Consider the following 6596-nt stretch of genomic DNA (forward strand, 5'->3'; position numbering starts at 1 on the left):
TCATATAGGCCCGAATTGGACATCCAATTGCTTCGATTTGAATCATCAAGAGAATGCCTTATATATATATATATATATATATATATATATATATATATATATATATATATATATATCCAATAAATAAAAAAGACAGACAATCAAACCTATTTCTCGATTCAATAGAAGCCCCAAGAGGTGAATAGGGTCCCAAATAACGAGAGATATGTAAAAAGCAGGCCCGATTAAGCCTATTCCTAATCCCAAATGGAATGTAACGACATAGGGATCCACATATTATCTATTTAGATACGCTCAAATGACCCTTTCTCACAATGAAAATGTATATATTCCTATTCCGATCTGATCCAATATGAAATGAACTTATAATCATAGAATTGACTTGATCATCAGATTGTAGATTTTAATTTCATAACCCAAGCCCATTACCATTTTGGGCGGAATAGATCTACTAATTCTTTGATTCCAGTTAGTAAGAAAAATCTTGAACTAAGAAATAGACCCTAGAAACTAAAAAAAGGGTATCATGAGCAACTGCAATAATCAGATAACTGACTAATTTATCCGAAATGAAGTTGGGTGTGGAAATGCCTTTAAGTTTCATGGTGATTATAGATTTTTTTTTGAACGGACAACTACAGATATCATTCAAAAAAGAAAACATCTAGCAAGCTGCAAGATTACAACCACCAAAGTACAATAAGAAGAACAAACCTCCAAACACCAAAAAAAACAAAGATATACAAATCAACGGCATTCAGTCATCAAATATATCAAATTTTCTCCACTGCTCCAAGGTTATATACCATTTCTTTGACCATCGCACCCAAAGAAAGCCCAGACTCTTTGTTTCTTCAATAAACTTGGTCAAAGAAGCTTGTTTGCCATTAAAAACAATGTTATTCCTCATATTCCAAATGCACCAAGCCCTACCAAAGTGACCGCATAAAATGTCTTATTTTCTTTGACAATCCGTTTATATGACTATGAAGACAAAGTAAATCTTTCAGCCCAAAAACAAAGAAAGGATGAACCTACACCATTGTGAAATCGCAGTCTAGAAGGCATTTGCAAACTCGCAAGAAACAAACAAGTGTTCGGAACTTTCTGGAACATCGATGCAAAACACACATAAATTGGAACTGGTCTGGATATTTATGATCGTCAAATTATCCATAGTTGGCAGTCGATTCTTGTCTGTTGTCCAAGCCAGAAAGGCTACCTTATTTGGAACCCAATGATTCCAAATAAAGGCAACCTTCGGCTGCTGTAGTAATGGGTCACGGAGACAACTTTTCACACATTTCATAGAGAACACACCAGCGTCATCTAAGTCGCACACCCATCGATCATTTGTAGACAGTGTCATCGGCCCTACCCCAACCAGAAGTGATTGGAGATGATTTAACTCCAAAATTTCTTGAGCTAAAGAAATCGGGCGTCTCCAACTCCAATTTCCATCCAAATTGTCGTCTCCCGCACGTAACGGTCAACTACTGTGTAGTTTTTGTGTGTCTCTAAAGCGAATAGGGCTGGAAAAAGAGTGGCAAACAATTGAGATGTGATCCAAATATCCATCCAGAAAAAAATACTAACCCCATTCATGACAATGCCTTTGAAAGATTTCCTTAGATCAATTCCACACTGAAGAAAATCAGAGTGGATACTATAAATGTGTTTCCAAGGGACCAGATTGGAAACTTTTGTCGGGATCGCTGCCAAGATCTTGAATTATGGTGTAAATCCTAAATCACCCTCCTCCATAAGCCATTCCTATCGGATTTAAAGCGCCACCACCACTTTGCAAGCATGGCGAGGTCCGCATCCCTTAAAGAACCAAAACCTAAGCCACCATACTCAACGAGGGCCACCATTTTGTCCCACGCGATCGAACCCATTTTTTACTTATCCTTCGACCAGACCCAAAAGAACACTCTTCTCAACTTGTCTAAACTTGCAATCACTTGAGCCGACATTTTATGTAAACAGAAAAAAATACGTAGGGAGTGAACAAAGCATCGACTTAATTAAACTGACCCGCCCACCATACGATAATTGCTTAGCCTTCCATAACGATAAACAGTCTCAAACAATATCCACCGCCTGCTAGAGGTGTACAAAAAAAAGGTTTTAGATCCGAAACTGGTTTTTTAACAGGTTTTTTTAAAAAGCAAAAAACCGGTTTCAAAACGAACTGAATCGACGGTTTGTAGTCCGATTAGTATACTTGATCTTTGAAACCGGTTTAAACCAATTAAAAACCGTTTTTTTCTTTGCACAAGCCGGTTAAAAACCGACCCAAACCGGTTAGACCGCTTACTGTTTTTAGTTTAAATCAAAGTTTGAAATCTTGTCATTTTCATCACTGAGGACAAAATTTTGAGGGACGAAAGTGGCAATAAATTGCCAAACTCAAGGATAAAAATGACAATAAAACGCAAACATGAAGGATTCAAATGCAAAAAAAGTCATTTTGGTGGAACGAGCAACTAAACCTCGGGGATGATTTTAGGCATTTTACTCTTTTTTATCTCTATCATATTATTAGAAGCTAAAATTTGTAGAACACTGTAATTTTCTTACGTTATTTTAATAGTATTATATTTTATTAGGTGACTTCATCTAAACCAGAAATTCTAACATTGAGTCAACAGAGATCCTAACATCTGAAAAAATTGACTTCACACATGATGCGTGTCAGTGTGTATATGTTTTTGATATATATTTAAGCCCTTTTTACACTTTTAGCCAAGTTTTAAATTTATAAAACACGATATTTACTAACACTAAACACACATATGGGCAAGTGCACCCATCGTGGACGTAGTATAGTGTTGGTAAGATACCGAGGTCATCCAAGGATACAAGAGCTTTTAGTACCGGTTTATCCTCAACGTCTAATCAAATCAAAAAGTTAGAAAAGGTTTTTAAACTAAGAAAATAAAAACTAACTAAATGCTGAAAAATAAAATAAAAATAAAAACAGATAGACAAGATGAATCACTTGGATCCGACTCGTGTATTAGTATAACCTTTGATTATTTTCGCACTTTTGCACTTGTTTAAGAGATTATCTTAGTTATTGTAGTAGGCCCCTCTTTTGAAGGTGACGTTACCCTCAACCCAGTAGTTTGAGTCAGCAAGGATACAATCCTAAAGGGTCGGATTATTTGAAAGATAATGAATTAAGTTATTAATGCAAATTATGGTAGGCCCCGCTTTTGGCGGTGACGTTACCCTCGGCTAGGTAGTCTGAGTCAGCAGGGATACAATCCTAAATAGCCGGGTTATAGTATTAATAGTAGTTAACTTATGAGGGGGTCAAAGAGTTTGGATCCCCGCCATCCAATACCTATGGGCATTGAAGGAGATCCTACTAAATTTGACCCAGGTCCCTTGCAGGACCTCTAAACGCTGAACAAGGGCAAGACCCTTACCAAACCGTTCCCTTAACCCCCGACCAGGTAGCCAACATACCTCCATATAGACCGTGGAGATATGAATGGTGAAAATCTTTTATTTTATATAGACAGTAAAATAATGCCAAGACACCACGGACAAACGATAAGGAAAGATCACCTTCAACATAAGTAACTAGTTATTAAAGTCATTAATACAAAACCAAATAAAAAGTGCAAAAGATTAAAAATAAAAAAGTATTATACTAAACATTTGTCTTCACCAAGTGATGTAAGAGACTTAGGCAAACTTGGCCTTGATTGTCAAGAACTCTTACGATCAATCTTGGATCCCGAGACGACTCACACACTCTATGATGGACAATGGATGATGGTGGTGGATGATGGTGTTGTGATGGTGGTGGGTGGTGGATGAAGCATCCTAATTGCCTGTTGCATACGTTAAAATAAAGTCAATACATATAATGTAAAGGTGAGCCTACAAGTTTAATATAGCATATAGAGTTCGAAATAGTTTACGCATAACCAGCACGTACACAGAGGAAAACGAAGCATGTTAATTGTCGACATGGATCTATCGATACTAATGACTACGGGTTGACTGCCCGAGGCAGTTCGCAATACATGATTACCACCGTAATCCATGCAAGTAATTGTCCTTAACAACCCCCGTGTGAATGGGTGTTGAGTCCAAACTATAGTACTATCGTCGTTAAGGCAGGTAGACAGCATTCCACGTGTAAACATAACAACAAGCATTCATTTAGTCACGTAATACATGCGGTAACGGTTAGCGTTTAAAGTATTTGAGTAGTGTGTTCGATTGTGATTTAGAATAAGTAACGTATGTAACACCCAAAAGTGTTGAAAGCAAAAAGGGTTCGAGTATACTCACAGCGATGTCTGGATTGAAGGGAGCGCTTGAGTGTAGTGTTAGCCTGAATAGTTCGATAGCATAACGGTGAGTAACGCGTAAAATGAATACAAGTGTTGATGGGTCGAACAGCCTGGTCGATCGAACGGTAGGTTCGATCGGACGGGTTGTTCGTTCGGTTTGACAGTCCGTTCGGACAGCCTGTTCGATCGGCCGGTAGGCTCGATCGGTTGGGCTGTTCGAGTGGATTGTTTCTTCCTTTGAGTAGGATGTGTTTGTGTATGATGGCTTGTCCTTATGAAGTTTTCGTTGTAGTATTTGAGAACACTGAAGTGTCCTTACCTTTCAGGTCGATCGATCGAACGAGCCGTTCGATCGGCCGGCTTAACCGATCGGTTAGGTACTTTAGTAATAAGTCCTCAGCTGGATGTCACCTGATCGGACGGCATGTTCGATCGGGTGGCACTCCAATACGTCGAACGAGTTTAAAATCGATTAAGTGTTGAAGCATAGTATCTCATGATCCGAAGAGTAATTCAAATCAAACCGTAGTTTGATCGAACAGCATTTCGTTCAATACTAGACTTTATGAAATTGTGAAAGTGTGGGGCCATGTGATAGCCGATCGGCTGGCCTGGTTGATCAGCTGACAAGTCCGGTCGGTTGGGCTGTTCGTTCGAACAGCCTGTCCGATCGGTCAGCATCCTGACCTGGTCGGCCTGTTCGTCTAACACTTGGCTGTTCTGGTTGTTTGACATTATATCGAGGTATTTTGACAATGAGCTGAACCATGGAACCTTCGTTCTTACTCGTTTCCCCTGCTCGGAAAGGAATCACCCAAGTCCGGCCGGCGAATTGTTCGGAACGGTAGTTTGACGTTTAACCCGAAATTGGGGAACCTCGTGTATAGAATCCCGAATCTCGAACCGCACAACTACTAGCGTGATTAGTGAGTGGGTTCAAGCTCCGTTTCTACCGATTTGAAGGCATTGAGTGTAAAAGAGTTGAAAGAAAGTTGGAAAATCCATCTTTCAATCTTTTCCACCATGAATATGTTTAGATATGTGGTAGATCTTTGTTTGTTTATGTGGAAATCGGTTAGATCCAAGCTATTCTTGGTGGATTGAGGCCAAAACATGAAGTTCTTCAAGAACACCATGATGACATCATCCTAGAATGCTTGAATCCTGATGATTTCACGGTTAAAAGTTAAGATTTGAAAGATAGAAAGGTGTAGGAGTGTGTATAGATCAAGAAAGTACAAGATTTAGGATGAAATCTTACCGGGATTGAGAGAAATCTGAGAAAAGAGGGGGAGCACGAGCTGGTCGGTCAGAGAGTTTCCAAAAGTGGAAAGAATGACAATGACAGGGCTATTTATAGGCTTCCCAAAGAGGAAACGGCTGGCCGATCGGCCAGGCATCCCGATCAGACAGCCTGCTCGATCGGACAGTCCGTCCGATCGGCTGGGCTGTTCGATCGGCTAGGAGCCTGATCGATCAACAGCCTGTTCGGTGCGACGATTTCTGATATTTCGATTTCGATTGAAGACGATACGAATACGATAGAGTTTCCTATTCAAATTACTTTTAATCCCAACCACTATATCTACATACAAGCATCTATATTTCACACTATCTTTTCACCACCATTTATCATAAATCGATTTCGATTGAGTTTGATTGAGTTTCGAGTTTCGATTTGATTACCACACATCACATAAAGTAAACATGCACAAGTAACACATAAGGCACACACACAGGTATACTAACACCAGAATTCGCGTAACTCGAGTTTCGAGTTCGATGATGATTTGATTAGCTTGATTATTGATTGATTGACTTTATCGCATTGTTACTTCCTATTATTCACAGTCGCAAATCGTTTCGCGTCGATAAACATTCGGTTACCTTGATTAATAACACTTACTCCACATAATACAACTAACAGAAACACCAACATAGAATAGACTAACTATAGTCAAAGAAGTCAATCTTGACTTTGACTTTGACATTCGGAAACACGGGGTGTTACAGAGGGTGGGCTAGTGCTTTCAATTATGAATGAGGGCAGAGGTTTGCCCATTTGTACGTGGGCAGACCTTTGAAAAGGTGATTGTGGGCTAGAGCTTTGAATTTTAAAGTGTTTTAATATTAAACTTTATGATGCAATAATGACATAAGAAAAGCATTGTTGGACAACCTCTCTGTAACACCCCGTGTTTCGAAAGTCAAAGTCAAAGTCAAGGTTGAAGTCAAAGGAAGAAAAGATTTCTAATTGCGATCTGTCACTCCTTGCTTAAC

This window comes from Helianthus annuus, chromosome 13 (genome assembly GCF_002127325.2).
Source record: "Helianthus annuus cultivar XRQ/B chromosome 13, HanXRQr2.0-SUNRISE, whole genome shotgun sequence".
NCBI classification, from domain to species: Eukaryota; Viridiplantae; Streptophyta; class Magnoliopsida; order Asterales; family Asteraceae; genus Helianthus; species Helianthus annuus.